This window comes from Hyalella azteca, unplaced genomic scaffold (genome assembly GCF_000764305.2).
Source record: "Hyalella azteca isolate HAZT.00-mixed unplaced genomic scaffold, Hazt_2.0.2 contig17751, whole genome shotgun sequence".
NCBI classification, from domain to species: Eukaryota; Metazoa; Arthropoda; class Malacostraca; order Amphipoda; family Hyalellidae; genus Hyalella; species Hyalella azteca.
Window position 1 is genome coordinate 19,188 of NW_025947524.1, and position 20,872 is coordinate 40,059.

General features: G+C 38.9%; 1 long non-coding RNA gene across 1 annotated transcript; it reads right to left on the minus strand.

Moving 5' to 3' along the window:
- Window positions 1-3,730: 3,730 nt before the first annotated feature.
- LOC108672992 lies at window positions 3,731-19,284 on the minus strand. The gene is made up of 3 exons (XR_001930946.1): window positions 18,102-19,284; window positions 13,493-13,529; window positions 3,731-3,813 (listed from the first exon to the last, which is right to left on the minus strand). It is a non-coding gene; the product is annotated as an uncharacterized LOC108672992 (long non-coding RNA).
- Window positions 19,285-20,872: the final 1,588 nt, after the last annotated feature.

Here is a 20,872-nt window from a genome sequence, read left to right on the forward strand (position 1 = left end):
ATATTGTCTTGTACAGAATCTGAAACGTTATTTCTTACAGCCGTCTTGTAACCTTTATTCTTATGGCAGTTCAACCTATCGCTTGTTTCAAGTATGGGCGTCGCGACGACTACCGAATAAAAGTAGGTCCATGCGCGCGCGAACCCATGTTCTCCGTTGTTATTGTAGCAATGTAAAACTTAACTATTCGACTCACTGCTCATTGTTTCATATCACTACTAATACTTCTGTACGATTAAAAATTAAGCAAAAGTAAAATGTTTTAATTGGAATACCGAATACTAAACTTGAACAACAAGAGAGGGCTAGGAACGCCTGTCTACGTAGGACCTAATACTAGATTTGATGAACTTGCAGAAAACATTGAATGATAGCAAAGGTTGTTCGCAAGCAGCAAGAATTAAATTCACTGCGAACATAAACGATTGCATCCAACAGCCGAAGACATAGTTTTAAACGCTATGATATTCNGAATTAAATTCACCGCGAACATAAATGATTGCATCCAACAGCCGAAGACATAGTTTTAAACACTATGATATTCGACTCGTTGACTATATATTGTTTTAATTTCAAATCAGGATTGATCCTTTGCATCGTATTAACCAAGTAGAGTTGTCTTACGATTTATGCGGAATCGATTTGATCTGAATAATCCCCGGTTTAATCATGCACCGTTCTAAAAAGCTAACAAGTTCATAGAGTAAACTAGAATACAGGCCAGAGGAACGAAGGTTAACAATGATTAGAGATTGTTTTATAAAAAAAAACATTACTTTGAAACTAGGGAATACTTTACAAGAAAATACTTAGAAACTGAAGAATACTTTACACCAAGATAATACTGTACAAAATTTACAGCACGAAGGGCCGCCGCTCATCCAGCAGGCACCAGCATCACCGACGACGTACTCATCATCTCCCGCATCAACTGGTGGAAAAATCCCAATATCCTGGCATTAGGCAGGATATTGCAAGCAATAACTAGACTAATTTCACGAGACCAGTAATCAAGATCATTTCCAAATGATCTAAGTTTGAACTTCGGTCAGCCCGCGGTAGCTCGTTCCTGGATAATGTGAGGTAAGATTGAAATGACAATAAATGCTAGTGTATGAGGCCGGCCGACTGCAGATTTGTCACTCCAGACAATTTTTATTGAATTTTAATAAAAAGGTTCTTCATATTTTCTTAGTTTGCAGATACGACATGAATTAAGAAATTTTCTACAATTTGTTTATGCTCCAGACTACGGTATGCATATTACTAATGTGGAAATACAAACATTATTGAAAACATTTTGGTAACTTTCTACCTCAAGAGGGATGTAACCGTTTAGACCTCCAATGGAAATGCGATGATCTTCTTAATTTTATTTGAATCGTCACTAAGCATTTAATAAAGTACCATAACTCGCCATTGCAAATAGTATAATTTTCTGGTGTATATATGTCCCTTCAGCCAAAATTTTCAGAATGTGAGTGACAACCATAGCGCTAAAACCAAACTTCCGACTAATAATGACAAATTTCTTCAGAAATCTTCATAATTTAAATCTGTTTTAAAACTTGACAGAAATCAAACACGTTAAGCAGGCTAAGATATTTGCGCAAGAAAAATTCAGCCACTCAAAAAATTAGCGACCACAATTTTGTCTCATTTTCGTGCGTTTTCATTTACATGATATTGACGACAGGCATATTGCGACATGGATTCCTAACCTGCGTGTCGTACTGATGCACGACATGGAAGCAGATGGCATGAGCGATCATGAGGAGCAGGTGCAGGATAAGCTGCGTGCCCACGTCTGCTAGTCTGTAGTTCGTGGACAGGAAGATCACAACCACCACACCCACCGACGCAGACATCTTCACCCACATCAAGTACGGTACAAGCAGACCCGCAGACTCCTGCGCACAGCAGACTATGTCATCGAATATGTACGGAAAATACGGAAATTAAAGTAACGACGATCCTCATAATCTGAATTTTGACCGTCTGGATATGCAACATTTCCTTGTTTATTTCTTGCACCTCATTTCTAGTAATGAACAAGCGACCTGGCTATGATATTATTCCATAAACATGAACTAACTATATGAACACTAACAAAAACAAACAATAAGCCATGAGCGCAAAAAAAGCTTATCTATATCCGACAAATTTTTAATATTTATAATATAATGACACGTGTGTTACTAGTGTCTAGTGACACGTGTGTTACTAGTGTCTAGTGACACGTGTGTTACTAGTGTCTAGTGACACGTGTGTTACTAGTGCTAGTATCCCTCTGTTACTAATAACCCATCGGTTATTAGTACTAGTAAGCCCGCAGGACTAGCAAACTAATAACTCAACGCTGCACCGATCATGATCATGGGTAGACAGACAGCAACTCTCGTTCACAGACATTCACGCATTAATAACATTGAAAACTGTTCAGATATCCACAGAATATAGAAAATGCATCTTATCATACCCGTAGAAATATTATAAATCAGTAAAAAAACAGGTAGTCGATGAACTGCAAATGAGAAAGGCTATGAACAGAGGACGACATTAAGTGAATCTACGGGATTCATGCATAATGTTTAACTTACTTTTCTTGAAGTGACTTGTTCAAATACGTACACATACGCCAATTAATTAACCTTAACAAGTTAATTTTTTACGTTACTAACGTTAATTGTATATTACATTATAATAACGTTAATATAACGTTAATTTTTAACGTTAATAAATCATTAAATAAATTTATTTTTACAGGCACGTTGTGGCTGCGAAGATGATTTTATTTATTGATTTATTATCTTTATATTAACAGATGAGAATTAAAGCTGCAATGATGATGTAAATATTGTAGTTTGATATTGCTTGAAATATTGCATTGCTTGAAATATAGCATCAATTATCATATATTGATAATTGATGTAAATTCTTTAACACCGGTTTGAAAATAGCTATTGAGGAAGCAAATATATTTTGCAGACACAAGCAACTTACTACCGCAACCCTAGAATAGCGGGAGCTAAATACAACATAAGCTGCAGTAAATACAGGAAAATTGGACTGAGAGTCAAATTAATTTATGAGGAATTGCTAAATGCCTTAGAATCATCAGCTGAGAATTCCTCCAAGAACGGATAGCGAAATTAAGCAAACCGAAACGCTAGCAGCTTATACTGCGGTAGAGAGAACCGAGCTGTTGAAATTCAAGATTATTATCTTCACGCATCTATTAACGCTGATTATTATGATGATTAGCATGATTATTATGATGATGGGCACAATTATTTATTATAGTAATTATTGACGGTAAAGAACTTTAGAATTAAATGTGTACCATGAATGTTGAAAATAGAGTGGGTAGTGAGAAAGTAGAAAATAAAATGCGTCCCAAGAATGTGTAAAAATGGGAAAAATCTTTGCATGCCCCCTTCAGTGACTTGTGAAATTTACTTGATAGTTGTCATTTACTTTCAGCGGTTCCAACAAAATATTGCTGGACGTACTCCAGAGGTTGTATAAATAATGCAAAATGTACGTTACGAAATATGTTTTTTTTTGCTTGGTGATGAAGTAGTGCGTCATTCCCACGCATGGGGAAAATTGTCAAGCATTGAAACTTACCCCGCCAGAACATATTGCCGAAAATAGTGCAATTTTCCAAGATTAATAAAAACTAACTCAATTACGTACATTTTAGTATTCGATATCCTGCTTCTCACCATAGTGAAGATGCTGACAGCGCCAGCAGCCCGTCTCGTGGTGATATTGTAGCATAAATAGTGCACTTCCCGCCGCCTCGATAATCTGTAAGCATCATATAATAAATCAGCATACACTTCACTTATAAACATAGAAGAGTAAATAGTGCACTTCCCGCCACCTAAATAATCTGCTGATAACAAAGAAGAGCATCATACAAAATAATAACCGGGAATAAACGATTGAATTGTTTACATTCAGCAAGACATTACATTATTAACTATTACAGAATAAAGAATTCAATCCGTACATCACGTGAAAACTTGATGGAAGGCGCATGTGGTAAGCGAGGTGAGCACATGCTGTGATACCAGATTCCTGCCTGCGTGGTGAGCATACATTGAGTTGCGTGAGCGAGTGGTAAGCGCTGCGCTCACTGCCTTACGTGAGCGCACGGGGAGTATACATTGCGCTACGTGAGCGCGTGATGAGCGCTCACTGCCTCACGTGAGCGCATGGTGAGCATACAATGCGTTGCGTGAGCGAGTGATGAGCGCTCACTGCCTCACGTGAGCGCATGGTGAGCATACATTGCGCTGCGTGAACGCGTGATGAGCGCTCACTGCCTCACGTGAGCGCATGGGGAGCGTATCCTGCGTTGCGTGCACGCGCGATTTGTTCGTAACGCCAGAAGATCATGAACTTTGCCTATAATTTATTCGTCACGCACGAGCCAAACATATCCTTAACTAACACACGCACGTTTGTTAACGCACGCACTTTGCTATCACGAAAATGCGGGTACAAATTCAATGCAAAACTCCACCGGTCACCTTAGTAACATGCCCAAACAAAACTTCTGCAAAGTGTTTCAATCAAAATAATACTTTCATCTTTTTACGTTACACACGCAATGCAAAAACCATCATGCATGGATGTTAAACATGTTTTACAGCGCAGGCTGTAAAATGAAAACAACCCGAGTTGAACCTGCAGAGAACATCAATCAGAGGATATGAATTCATTCTAGACTCGAGTTTTAGACACAATACCTAGCTGGGCCAGAAATGCTGGTCATCGTTCCCATATCTAAACAAATTTCTGTTTAGAAATTAACGAACGAAAATAAATTATATATAGAACCATAATTATCATAGGGTACTAGTAATAAGTTTAATTGATTAAACCAATTTTACAGCTCCTTTGGATGATTCATACATTTAATCTGAAACCAGACTGTTTTCATTTTTAGTAAAAGAAGTTTGTTTCATAAAATCTAAGCTAAAATAAATAAGCTATTACGAAGGAACAAATTATTTCCTACAAAAACTGAAAATATTTCACTGAATGATAGGTTTATAACAGCCGGTCGTTGTGACGCAATCTTATGAAAAATTCCCTTACTCCACTTGGCAAGATTTGGTTTTCGTATTCAGGAAACTTAATCCCGCTTCAGAGCCATGCAATTTCAACTCCCGCGTAGTCCGAGTGATTATAGAGCATAAGCTTTGATGTATCGTCGAGTCGTAACGTAGGTGTTATTACGTCACAAGCATGACGTCATGAGTAGCTCACGTGCTGCAAATTGTCCGGTCAATGCAAAGCTGTGATTCTTTATTACGACAGCTCCGTGACCTTCACCCTCAGTTATAATCTCAGTTTATGCGGACTGCTTGGGGCGCTGGAACAAAGAAAGACAGGATTCTTCGTGCCTAAACTTTGGCATATACTGCGAGATTCCTCATATGTATAAGCACACGGCAAGATTCTGCATGCATAAGCATTCGACGATACTCCTTTATACATCAGCATAAACATAATTAAATAGGTCTGCCAGCGAGAGTCGTATCCCAGGAGCGAGTTTACAGTTGACTGAGGCAAGAAATTACATTTGTTGTTTGGTTACAAAAAAATGCGAGAGTGAATACCTCCGGGTACTTAATTGAAATTACCATTCATTTAATAGTAATGCTACATAATAAAAAATCTATGAAAAAATTCAAGATTAAAGGCTTACGGATACTGAACTAATATCTATTATCTCCATAGTAATATGACAGCAACAACATCATAGACCCCGGAGAGCACAGTTCGAAGAAAATCGAATGTTCTTGAAGCATCGTCTCGTCTTTATGAGTGAAAAGTTTGGACAATTTCATTATTGCAGCTAGAAAACGTTTAATGTTAGGCCAGGATGTACGGATATAAACCTCAAAACAATCATTGAATTTTCAACTCACAAAACTCTAATTTAATAAGTCCCAGAAATGTAGTTTCATATGCAATATCGCTCCGTTGCCGTAAATTTTTTCGCGAAAGGTACTATTGATTTCCATGAATTTGCAGCAGAAAAAAAAACAAAGAATGTGGCAAGTTAACTACGGAACTTGGCGATAACCTTAGCACAGCACGCAAGACGTCTACACCCAACACAAAGCTATGAGGTATACTGCCATGCCTAGCAAACTCTTGCATGAAGCTTCAATTATAATGGATTGCGCTGTTCCATCGATTACAAAAATGGTTACCTATACATTTAGTCTATTTTATGTACAAATGGGAATTACAGAAAATTCTTAGATAATTACTCTTTTTTCCATGAAGAGCTCATTGAGAAAGTAGAGAACATGATTCCCTAAAAAAACACATATTAAAGTGCGACCTACCGCATAGCACGTCTGATTTTATCGATAACTTTTGTTTTTACCTCTCAGCGAGACTATATTTCTCGGCATATATTCACGATCCTTCATGCTCTTATGAATACTTGAATTTTTGTTGTCTAAATGTAGAAACAAACAAGTTCGAAAGACTCGTGTATAAGCGATGCAAATGCGATGCAAAAACACGGGATTGCAATTACTGATAGCGATCATAATAGTGCGGCTCATGGTCGAGCAGCTCATAATCGTACAGCTCATAATCGAGCAGCTCATGATCGAGCAGCTCATAGTCGTACAGCTCATAATCGTACAGCTCATGATCGAGCAGCTCATAGTCGTACAGCTCATAATCGTACAGCTCATGATCGAGCAGCTCATAATCGTACAGCTCATAATCGAGCAGCTCATAGTCGTACAGCTCATGATCGAGCAGCTCATAGTCATGCGACTTGTGGTCGAGCAGCTCATATAGTCGTACAGCTCATGATCGTGCAGCTCATAGTCATGCGACTTGTGGTCGAGCAGCTCATATAGTCGTACAGCTCATGATCGTGCAGCTCATAGTCATGCGACTTGCGGTCGAGCAGCTCATATAGTCGTACAGCTCATGATCGTGCAGCTCATAGTAATGCGACTTATGGTCGAGCAGCTCATAGTCATGCAACTTGTGGTCGAGCAGCTCATAGTCGTACAGATCAAGATCGTGCAGCTCATAGTAATGCGACTTATGGTCGAGCAGCTCATAGTCGTACAGCTCATGATCGCGCAACTCATAGTAATGCGACTTATGGTCGAGCAGCTCATAGTCATGCGACTTGTGGTCGAGCAGCTCATAGTCATGCGGCTCATGGTCGAACGGTTCGTGATCATGCGGTGCACACGCCTGCGCTTCTATATATCAAAGTTAAACATTAAGAGTTTTTTAAGCTTGCTGACGTTACTGGACGAGTTCTTTGAGGGCTTCGCATTGAAACTTTTCACGCACGCAGCAAGAAACTGGGAGAAAGCGTCCACGAACGCATCATATTTAGATACATTTAATGAAAATAGTCAAGAATTTCACTTTATCCATTCATCAAAAGTGGATAGAAACGAGTTTCTTCGAAGACTCATCACAGACAGCTCCCTGCAGTATTGACTGTCATATACTGTATACTGATAGAGAATATACATCACGGACAGCACCCTGCAGTATTGACTGTCATATACTGTATACTGATAGAGAATATACATCACGGACAGCACCCTGCAGTACTAACTGGCTAGAGAATATACATCACGGACAGCACCCTGCAGTACTAACTGGCATATACTGTACTGTACTGACTGGCATATACTGTACTGTATATACTGACTGGCATATACTGTACTGTACTGACTGGCATATACTGTATACTGGTCGAGCAGGCAGGGCAATTGTCGTGACTGTTGACCTTCACAGCCTCGCTAAGAATAGCGTTAGGTCGTTACCGCGACTGCGCTCCTGTTGCTAATATGGACGCCAATATTGCGGCATAATTGAGTCTCAAATTAATTTGTTCAACGCAAAGCACAAAGGAAGAGCTTTCAACTAAACTACAATCAAGATTCTAGTGAGCGCGGAACAAAGGAACTCGCAATTAAATATGCAGGACATAAGTCCAAGAGAGGAACAGAGATAACGTGCAGCTTTGAATTTACAGGTAGAAGACCCCGTATAGCTGGAACAGTAATGTCATCAGGAGATTGATAGTTAAATTTGCTGCATAAAATATCATTCAATGAATGTTTGTGATGTGCATCAGTTAACACCGAGTTCAGGTATATAGATAATACATTCAATGTTTACATAAATGTTATGATCCAGCAAATACTGCGCGAGTCATTCAAGTCCACCGTAAACAAGACCTGCATTTCCCGCACATGCGCTAAAGCCTATAGAATATCACAGGATATTTACGATCCATCCTACTCCGAATAGCCCCCAGTTTTCTGCAGTAAAAATAAATGGTCGCTATTGGTATCATCCACATAAAAAACGTGAGCCACACAGCAGCGGTGCGAGTCACGGCACTATAGACCGCCATGTTAACTGCAGAACAAAGCGAATTTTTTCGACGGAGTCGTGAAGAACAAAGGGAGTTGTTGTTCTGACTAACAATCAACTCTACGAGAGCAGGAATTAACAGAATACGTAAACATAAGCATGATTTGTTCGCGAGTTATTGGTTCGGAACGCCGGAAGATCGTGAAGATGAATTTATTTGTCACGGACGAGTCAAACATATCCTTCACTAACACACTCGTTTGATATCGTGACAAACTTCGCTATAACACGAATATGCGAGTACAAATACAATGTAGAAAATAAAAATTTTACCACCTTAACTTGTTCACATCATTGTAAAGATGACCCGATTCGTACACTTAAATCGTTTTGAGTGATAACTGGGTGAGATTAGTGTTATTAGATGAAAAACTCGCACTACGCACTACCATATTACAAACAGAAGGTGGCATATCATTTTTTTCCTCACTTCGGTTGCTCATTTCTCTTTTATAGTCGTCGTGCCAACTTAGAATTGCCTCCTCCTAACCAAAATTTTGCCACTAATACACTTATGAAAGCAAGAATTGCGAACAAATTTTTCAGCAAAAAGCAAATTAATACAGACTTCAAAGTAAATTGTGCATCAATTCGAACTTTTGCTATACTACCACATGGCGACAAGGCGTTATTGAATTACTGCCCTAGTATTGTTCCTGCCACCACTCTTTAATCAGGGTCATTGAGTACGCAGTGTGAATGGACACTATGGACGGATTCTGACTAGAAATTTCTATATTGCTTTTCATACGTGCATGAAAAGTCAAGAGCACTTAAACGGGCGACCAAACATCACTGACGTATCGAAAACCATAGGCATAATTGAAGAACACATGTGCAAGGCAGGAAATAGAGAAAAAACGTTGTACCTCAGTACCATTCACATGACTGTCATGGGAAGTTCAGATGTGATTATGATATCAAATATTCGCAAAGTATATTCAAATCAGAAAAATAATTCGCATAAAATTGTGAAATTCTTGGTACAAACAATTAGTAAAATGCACACTGGAACACGATTGAGACCTGTTAGCTTACTTTATCAAGAAAACGACGGGGAAAATTTTCCTTGTTGCAGTTTGAGTTCACGAATTTTTGGTTTTACACGTTACTTCGCAACGAAGTTTACTTTAGAATTGCAAGACAAGGAAACAGAAGCCAGTGCAGTCGTGCATGTTATTGTTGGCAGAACATATTCAGTTGGCTCCTGCTAAGTGGCCTCAAGCAAACGGTGTACGATCGCACCAACACGCAAGATCGATGCGTCAACGAGCCAGTTGAGCTACATGCCTTTCGTCTCTAAGGTGATCGCAATTAAACACGTGTTCGAACATAACGCTGCATGTTGGTGCCAAACATCTCAATAAAATGTTCATTATGATGTTAATCTTTGTTTCTTCATTCGACAAGAAGTTCTTGAAGAGCTGAAAAAATATTACGCCAAATGGTACGTGGTTATTAGGGAAGGTCATGACACAAATGAAATATGAGATCATGAGAGAATTAAAACACATCAAGTTAGTGATGATATTAATAAAACATTATTAATTTTTTGTAATAACATATATTTTATATGTGATTAACTAACGCATAAAAATAAATGATCATGATACAAGCATGAAATCCAGGAATCGACAATTTATGGAACCTGACAAGCACTAAAAATGGAAACGAACAGATTATAGTTAAAAAATGCAATATGAACTAAAATATGAAGTACAAGAATTCTTCAAAAGTTTCAAACACTCACTTTGACATTTGTTTCTCATGACCAACATTTCAACTCAGTACAAGAGCAAATGCCAATAAAGGAATTTCACCACAAAGACAAACACAAAATAAATAAAGTATGCTCGTCATATCAATAAAAAATTTTCAAAAATATATTAACTAAAGTTTCATGCGCTGATGCCAGTGAATATAACGATCCCAGTCTGGCGTCCGCCAGACTGGGATCGGCAGCTATATTTATCTCCCTCCATTTAGAGCGATTGCATGACCTCCTCAGAAAGTTAGCTATTAATACAAATCAACTTTAAATTACTTCATCTAAAATGATAAATTAATTTTGAAATTTTGATCTGAAAGGCTAAAGATTATGCAGTTTATCAATATCCATCAGGGTGGATTTCGAATGCTATTATTAAATAAAATGGATTTCGCAGAGGACAATTCAAACAATATTTTTTTAGTTCTGTGGGCAGGTCACTCAAGACAATACTGGACTTACTTTATACTAAATTTACATTTCCGTCATGCCTCGAAGAGCAATAACTGATCAGTGCAACAGCCTACATCTGATGATTGTTACTGTAGGCCGGATGATGATATTTTATACCCCGACGGTTGACTATGTCAGTCCACTTACATATGATAATTTTTCACGCATCACATCAACTATCGTGCTGGCTACCAAGTGATCGGAGGTGAACATCTCTGAGGTCAGAGGCTATCGACAGAACAATAACCGGTTAATGTAGAGCAGCCATATAACAACAGCAGCAGCCATGAAGGAGCATATATATGTATAGATGCGAGGACTGGAATAGCTCCCAACACAATTGGGGATCTCGCAGTTGAGGAGACTCGTTCTGGTAACGGGCCGATGACGTGCCTTTGTGTCGCCAAGACTCAGGCGTTCAGGTAATAAATGGCTGGATCCGTCACCAGAACTACCAATACATTTATTATTGTCCAGCCACTAAACTCTTATAGCTTTTTAATGTACACCATGATCGTATAAAGGTTCCCAATTGGTATATTATTTTGAAAATTGAATGACGGTATACTGGAAATTTTTTACAAGATTTTGCACAAAAAACCATCAAACCTAATCCATGTATTTTTTGCTTCAAATATTAGATCGAATGTACGCAAATACCTAAAAGCAGACATTCAACAATGGCTCGATGCCAAGAAATACTTCAAACACAAACATCTCTGAGGTCAGAGGCTATCGACAGAACAATAACCGGTTAATGTACTGCAGCCATATAACAACAGCGGCAGCCATGAAGGAGCATATATATGTATAGGTGCAGAGACTGGAATAGCTCCCAACACAATGGGGGATCTCGCAGTTGAGGAGACTCGTTCTGGTAACGGGCCGATGACGTGCCTTTGTGTCACCAGGACTCAGGCGTTCAGATAATAAATGGCTGGATCCGTCATCAGAACTACCAATACATTAATTATTGTCCAGCCAATAAACTCTTATAGCCTTTCGATGTACACCATGATCGTATAAAGGTTCCCAATTGTTATATTATTTTGGAAATTGAATTTTAAATTTTGGAAATTTTTACACATTTTCGCATAAAAAAATCATCAAACCTAATCTATGTATTTTTTGCTGCAAATAGTAAATCGAATGTATGCAAATACCTAAAAACAGACATCTGACAATGGCTCGATGCAAAGAAATACTTCCAACACAATACCGTTAACCAGATCACTGCAGCATGCGTCGCCGTATCAACGAGGTGAGCTAATCGATGCATGATCCGTCTCGGTTTATTCCAGTAGATAATGAGAAGACCTGAGGCGATTTCTCCTAAGAAGGCCAAGGATGAGCTGTTGTGGAACGCGTTCCCAATTAAGAAACCTTAAGGTCCGTACTGCGATAAGCCGTATCGCGTGAGCTATCGTCTTAATGACTTCTATAGTGATGCCGCTACACGCATATGTTTCCACGGAATGGGTAATCAAGCTTCAATGAAATATGCTGCTCCATGTTTAACTCGCCCGCAGGCCTATTATAAATTCGATTACTTCAGACAGGTTATGTTAATGAAACGTGCTCGAATAATTGCGAGGAATACACTCTCAATTGATATTACTTTGTTTTACATGATAAAACTCTCGTAGTATGATAAGTATCAATGGAATTGGCGCTCTGTACAAAACATGGTAGTTCATTCTTCGTTGCAATTTCGGAGTTGATAAACGAATTTGCAAGTATAGGTAATATTGTTTCAGCGTTACGTGCTCGCACATCCAGTGCCGTCTTTAGTGGAATCAACAAGCCTTGACTCTGATCACTGTAAACATATCACGTAAGCATGGCACCGTCAGACATCATAGCCTTCATCACATGCACAACTCGCGCCTGCCACTTACCCAAAAAGTTAATCAACAATCGGGACTTGCCCCATGAGTGCCTTATTGACAAAGTTGCTGGTGCGCGCTCTTGTTATAACTTCAGCCCAACACCTGGAGCCGATCTATTGCAGGGTCATTAACCTTATGCATGGAACACAACTCGAGCGGGCGTGATTATACAGCGGTCGGCCGAGATGAGGATAATGGAATGATTCACACAATATAGTCTTTCATTTAGGTACTGAACTGACAGAATAAGTCAAACAAATTGCTTCTAAAACTCCAATATGTTCATAAATTCTACCTAAAATTAACTACAAAATCTAGGAAAAACTAACATTGAACGCTATTCTGTCAAAAAAGGTCTAACATGAACGTCGGTGTTGCCTATAAGCCAGCTTAGCCGTCATTCATCACTAGCCTTAAGTTCACTCTTAATTCTCACGTAACGAACTGGTGATTTTTGGACAACCCCTTGCCCAGAGCCTGCAACTTTTCGGACTTCAAATCATCGTTAACAGCATAAAGACAGCAAGGCGTTTGTGTTCAAGGTGAACGAGAAATGCGACATTATTGGCTTTGCGTTATTACATGGGCATACATCACCTACAAGTGCCTGACTTTACGACCATTTCCATCAGAATTACTCGCCATACAGAAGCGTGCAAAGTAAGCTATTGGCAGGCTTTCATCACATCAACTTCATTACATGCTGCTTTTTGGACCGATGGCATCTATTGGTAAGGCCTGAGTTTATTACTCATTAGTTTGAAAGTGGTGCGAAATTTCATACTGTGCAATATTTTGTTCTTATTTCAATTATTTATTAATCTACGTGAATAGCTCGGCCAAAAAAAATCGTATAATAAACTTATCTATAGATATCAAATTCATCAACTATTTTGAACTTAATGATAGTTGTAAGGTATCTCACCTCCTTTCTTCACCAGCGCCGTCATGGAGGGGCGAGTCTGCAACAAGGAGGAAACGTCTAACATAAATAAATAAATCATAAAATTATCATTTATAATATGTAGAGAATGATTGCTGTTTATCACAGACGAGTATATGGTTGTTAACTGTCATGAGTTAAATGCAGCCTAACGTAATGAATATAATATAAAATATGTCAATCGAAGACGAATTAGTTGGAGTGTCAAAAAAAATGTGGCCAGCGATATCCATTGAATATATTAACCATATACTAGTATAGTAAATAAAATACCCTCCATTAAAGCAGTTCAGAGAAAAATTCCATTTGAGTTTATAATGAAACCTGCAGAACAATTTTGCGCTCAGCATGAGAATAACGAAGACACCGGAAAATAGGCACCTGAAATATTACACGTTAAGTACAATTTCGAATGGCTAGACTTTTCCCACTATTTAAGTGTTTTTATATAACAGATCAAGCAGCATAGGACAAGGTATCCAGCTTATAGTTACAGAGGAACATATTCCAAGTAAGCAAGCTTCACTGAGTTGACGCGCTGAATAATGGTATTGCACAAAATAGTTTTGGTGTCGCGGCAAATTGCTATGCGGTCGGTCAGGCGGACATGCTGGAGGACAGGGCGGTCATGCGACGAGCCACTCAACAGGCGCTGAGGGAGCAGCAGGCGCTGAGGGAAGAACAGGCGCTGAGNGATGAGGGAGCAGCAGGCGATGAGGGAGCAGCAGGCGCTAAGGGAGCAGCAAGATCATCAGCAGCACCAGGAGAAGCAGAAGCAGTTGTTGCTGCTGCAGAGCTTCAGGCCAAGAGAAGTAAGAAGCGGACATCGATCAAGACGATTCCGTTGAAGCAAAATTGCCGTTACGAGGTAATGACGATAGTTGCGGCGTCTCGAATATGAATGATTGAACCATATTGTGGTTGAATGCAGATGATTATCATATTTTACATTCCCTAACATTGCAGAGAACGAACAAATAGACGATATCAATCACGGTAAGCAGAGTGAGTTAAATTTGCCTGGCTTAGCTTCTGGCCACCGCTCGAATTGGTCGCTTATCAAGCCGTTGACAGTCTTTTTCAGGCCCGTAGAGAATCAGATTGGCGAGTCGCTCGCTAACCTTACAAATTGTATTATATAATATCCCATGCAAAGCCCTTCTATTTGATATCTAAGTCGGCTATCACATATAAAAATGGCCATATGTTGAAAAATACGTATTGACATGGAATCCGAAAATACCCGAAACAGACACAATTATTCGGTCTTCTCTGTCCCCGAAGTCGCATGCTTTCTAAAGTGCATTTATATCCTACACAAAACACGTAAGTTAGGAGTTGCAAGGGCAAATGAGTCTCATTGACTGTCCTTGAAACCACGGCATTATTGGAACGCATGCTCTTCCTCAGGACGATCAAGATAACCTGACCCCATAACCGTGACCGCACGCAAGTCGAGCATCGCAAGCTTGAGGCTCCCTATACTAAGTGCTGGTCCAGACTCCTTAGTGTAATAGGCAGTTGGAGGTCCATTACTTGAGTCAACGCAACAAAAACTAGGGCACAAGATTTGTCAGCCGATTATGGTTATTGGATTTTCTAATCATGCACTCGCCGAACTTGTTTGAAGGGTTTCAGTGCAAGTTTTCGTATAGGTTGTATGGTTTAAGAAAAATAGAATTCAATAGAATTCTGTTATAAAAAAACAATAAAGAACATTTAATATATGGAGCTTTGGAGGCAGTAGTGATTAAAGAGCGTCTCCATACACTTTCAGCCTGCAATTATAGTGCAATAAGAAATTTTATCATGAAAAAATTCGACTTAAAGAGCCGGTAGAAAGCGTTTTACATGATTTCATTCACTACAAAAATTCCTAAAAAGCAAAGCTTATAAATCTTATTTTGAAGGAAAGTTTCGGTCAACACAAAATTGTCATATAAATCTACGGTAGGTGAGACCAGAATTTAAATAATAATTAAAAATCATATTGGCCGGCAAAGACAATCGCTTTACTTCTTGCAGTACGCAACGATTAATTTATTGGATTGTTACTGTAGCGAAGTTCAACTCTTGTATTTTCTCAGAAAAGCTCCTACCATTGCGGAATGGGAACATTAATAGACCCAAAGTTGATTGACATATGACACACACACTGCATGAGACAAACGTGCGCAGCAGCAGCAGCATCAGGGCTCAGCCGTTCACTACATAAAGGGAATCGCACGCTTGAATTCAAGGCTTGAAAAGATAAAAAAAACACCTGATTTCAGTCTGTTGTGCTTGCTGAAGCGAGGCTCAAACAGAATAACACAAATTTTAATTCAGACCATAAGACTTTCAGAAGCGAGGTTCAAACAGAATAACGTTTCATGTCTGTCTATTGTGCGCTCAGAAGCAAGGCTCTATTAAAATAAAAAAAAATATTTGACTTTAACCTATTATGCCATCAAAAGCTTAAAGCTTAATAAATTAAGGACATTAAAGTTTAGCCCCTTTTTATATGGATGTAAAATCTCAGATGGATGTAAAATGGCAGGGAGTTTGAAGGGCAGGACGTTTGTAACCCCTTGATAACACCGCAGTGTTTTGAGTGTCGCAGCGAGGAAGCATGAGGGACAGAGAGACGGCCAATTGCGGACAAACAACTAAATAAAACACAGTAGTAAATGACGACTCATAACAACTTAATTGGTGGAGTGAAAGCTATGAACTAATTTGGGTAGCAGCCAACAATTAGAGATCATGAATGAAATGCACCGAGTTCATACTTGAAATTCTACGTCGTTTTCCAAGTTTTACTCAAAATATTCTTAGGAGAAAAAATACATAATATAGTCTATATACTTAAAATATACTTTCCATTTTTTGAGCACATATGTAGTTTTTTCTGTTTTTACATAATTATTTCACATCGTAAAAAAATGTAACAAGTTTTTCACCCTTATATACGTGGCTGACTAAGAACTAAAAAAAAGCATTTTTACCCTTTCATCATTCACAATATATATGACAAATGACCCCCAGAAGGTTATTAACCACAATTGAGTGAGCAACACACAACTGCACTGGTAAGGAAGCAAGGGAGTTCGGCGAGTGCGGCGTATCGCCCTCCTTGTTGACGCAGCGATATACTGCATTGCAGTCCAGCCTCTAGTACACTGCACAAGGTCAGACCTACTGCACCACGCAAGGGTTCAAGTACTGCTCCGCGCAGTATACTCAGAGATATTAAAGAAATTTTGTCCAAATAGCTATGAACCTTTACACTAATTTGGGTCATAATGATCCAGTTTGGCCTGGAAAAAAGGACGTAGCGGTACTTCACGCAGCCAGTGTGTCACTATATACATGTATCGTTAGGTAATAATGTAATCAATTTATATCGGTGCACAAATTCACGAGCGGGTATTAGGAATTAGGCGGTGCGGTAGTACCTTGTACGTGAGTACCAGTACCATGAATTTATTTGGGAAATCCACAGCGATGTGGCTACCTTTTGATGCAATACCTGTACAATAAATGGCATCGAAAAATATATGGCGCGGGTGTTACTTCCAACACAAGGTCAGACCTACTGCACCACGCAAGGGTTCAAGTACTGCTCCGCGCAGTATACTTAGAGATATTAATGGAATTTTGTCCAAAAAGCTATGCACTTTTATATTAATTTGGGTCAGAATGACCCAATTTGGCCCGGAAAAAAGGACGTAGCAGTGCTTCACGCAGCCCAGCGTGTCACTATATATATATTTTGATAATAATGTAATCAATTTGTATCGGTGCACAAATTTCACGAGCGGGTATTAGGAATTACGTGGTGCGGTAGTTCCTTGTCCGGGAGTACCAGTACCATGAATGTATTTGGGAAATCCACAGCGATGTGGCTACCTTTTGATGCAATACCTGTACAATAAATGGCATCGAAAAATATATGGCGCGGGTGTTACTTCCACCTGAATACCAATACCATAAATTTATTAAATTACCTTCAAATCAACGTTGATGTGGTTTTTTTTTTGGCGTATTACCTGTGTCATAAACGGCATCAAAAATCCCTTGCGCGATTTGTTAACTTTTACTGCATTATCAATTCTAAAAGTGGCGTTGGCAAGGCACCGCAAGTTCAGCGTTTCGTTTATGCGTTAAGTTAATACATTCATAGTCAACAACACGTGATGATGGTAAAATGAACGTTTCCTGGGACTTACTTTGCTCTATATTAGCCACCTTACACTGGAGTTCAGAAAAAGGGTTCAAAATCCCTTATGAAAAGGCGAAATATAATTCTGCGACATTGCGGTTGTCTCTTCCTTGGCTACCAATGTTTGACTATCAACACATACTTTTTGCTGCACAAGATCCTACTATGACAATTCGTCTTCGTCGAATTTTCGTAACAGAAAATACTTTACCGTAGATAATCTCGAGAGATTACTGATAATTATTCATGGCAATTTGGAGAACACATTACACATTACGTCACATTACTTTTTATTTATGAACTTTTATTTGTCAACATAATAAAATCTTCAAATATTTCAAGTTAGAACTTTAGGTAAACATAACATTATATTTTTTGAAGCTTCACCTTGTAGTTGAGAAGGTCCGAGGGCAGCGAAACCGTTGCTGGGGAAAGCTGAACCGTTGGCAGTTACAGGCCCAACTCTCGTAGCAGCGCCAACCATGGAAGCTCCTCGCCCCTCCACAGATCGCCCTTCTGGCAGCGGCCCTACGCGATTGAAGCTCGGCACCGTGAGAAGTTAGGTTAACTCCAATATATGTACTTCATCAGCGCCATTTATTTCGTAACAGATGTTTGGCAGACAAATTAGGCGAGTAGAAAACACCAATACGTAGTTCAAGCGTTGCAAAGTAGTTTACATGATTATATCCTGAAGCTGTTGAGACGTTTGTGCTACCTGACAATTGCAGGATACTTGTTGGAGGCGAGGGAGGTGCAGTCCGGTGAGAAATGAAGTGCTCTCAACAGCCCGGTATGCGCTCGAACGAACACGTGCAAAGTTTTTAGGTAAATGGTTATAGATAAAACTACAAACAACTCTTATGATTACGACGAATAGTGCATATAGAAACAAGGCCGAAGGTTTCAATTTCTTACAAATATTAAAAATAATATTATGAAGTAACGGACAAAGACCGTAAGCTGGGATTGGGTGATTTCCTTCGACGCGAACGATGCGTTGTACAACACACAGCATTTCAAACAAAGATTCGAATCAAAATTTTACATTTCATCGATCGGAAAATTTTGGTCATCTACTCCAGGTCATTATAAGTTTTTCATAAGTTGCGCGAACTTTTAGCCTTAGGAGGTACCAGGCCACATGAAACTTCCCGGTCGAGCTCCGAAGATCGTCGAAGGCTGTTGTAATGCAACTCCCCTACTGGGAGACATTTGGTGTGTGGTCGTTGAAGCTTGAAGGAATACTCTATATATTATCACTTGATGAAATCAAGTCTCTACGCCAGTTTAGTTAGAAAATCTGGTTGACAGAATAATTCCTCTTCTTAAAATGTTCACACTTATATGCAGGAGATAATTTAATTTTCTTCGTCACGCAAGAACAAACAAACGAAGATTCAAACAAATCTTGAAATTTCTAACGAGACTTTTGACAATAATTTTTCACACTTGAATCTCTTCTTTAGAGACGTGTTTCATGATTGGCATACCTCAGCCATCAGACGCTTAGCTGCAACACTATTTGGTCATAGATGCGGACACACATTCATCGACCACCTACCCAACTGCTGCCTTACCACCTACTGAACTGATCACTGCTTGATATTTTTTACAGGGTTGCCAGATGAAGCCAAGAGAAAAAAGCCCATTTAGCAAACAAAAATTGCCAAAATCGGCCCTATTTAAAATTAATACCAACGTTTTAAATTTAAGGTAGTTAAAACCATTTACAGTGCGCACATTTACGCTTCAGGTTTTTATATGAATAGGTAACTGTATATAACCCCATGCTTCAACCATGGTGTAGCCCGAATTAAGCGGCACTCGGCCAGTGTTGCCAGGAAGTTATGAAACAATTAGCCTATTAGGTATCAAAATTTAAATTTGCCCATCTTGAGCAAAACGAAATTGTAAGTGAAGAACAAAAATAAGGAGTAAAGAGTGACTTGAAAGTAACATACTTTTTCATAAAAAAAGCAGACGGGCAAAGCAGCCAAATAAATTTTGACAAGCCAATGTTTTGAAAAAAGGCCACGTTTACGAAATGTGGCCGCAAATTGGCCCATTTAGCAACCCTGGGCCTTGATTTTCCCTGACCCTCATTCCAGTCATATCAATGATCGACGATTTCTGCGTCTGAGCAGAACATGGACTAAGATTGCATGTTGTGCTTTTTATACGGGTAGTTCTCGTCGAGTCAATCGCTACTTTCTTGTTTGAAGCCGCAAAAACGCAGACATTATTACAAACATTAATCCGACAGGACATTGAGCATCAATGATTTCCTGTCTTGCCTGAATACAACGCTCGGCTATCTGCGGTCAAAACCAAGTTCATATGTGATTCAGTTCAGCAGTAGATAAATTATGCAAATCAAGAAATTTAGGAGCATATCAGGAAATAATTTAGAGGCTAATAACCAAATAATTTATATGATCATTGTTCCAAAAGTGGGCTCCACACTTTGAGAATCATTCTCTTGAGTCTAAGACAAAAAGAGAGTGTTGAAGGTTGGTTAGAGTTAGAGATTTTCACTGTTAGAGTTTGTTAATAGTATTGTTGACTCTTGATTGTCCAGTCTGGTTGCAGCTGGTAGTTATAAAATTTGTTCAGTAAATTTGCCTATTTTCGCTTCTCGTACGCGAATATAATGTTGCATATAAATAACTCATTAAAAAGTCTTCCTTTCGAATTTCATTCCCAGGCAGGGATATATTTCAGAAGCAACTGCTCTGTCCGAAATGGAACATTTTCGTCTTGAACCAAAACTAATGCTGAGAAACAATTGACAACACCTACTTATGTTGCATATCCAGACGCTCAAATTGTAGCCAAGGAACATAATTTCAAACAGTATGCATTTGATAAATATTATCTTCAATGACGTGGTAAAATTTCGTCCTTCCAGTTCGTATATTTTCATCTAGAACTGGAGAACACAGTGAACTGTCCCGTTGTTGTATGTTCCATATAAACTTCATATAAGAGGGGTTGGTGAGAGTATGGCATTAACTTTGCATTAACTTTATATTCAATTCAATTAAATCATACCATCGCCGATTTTTAACAAAGATGATGGATCCCTATGTTAAACCTGATATTATCTTATGGTAAACATTTGCGATATAAAATATTATTTCTTCGATTATACTTTA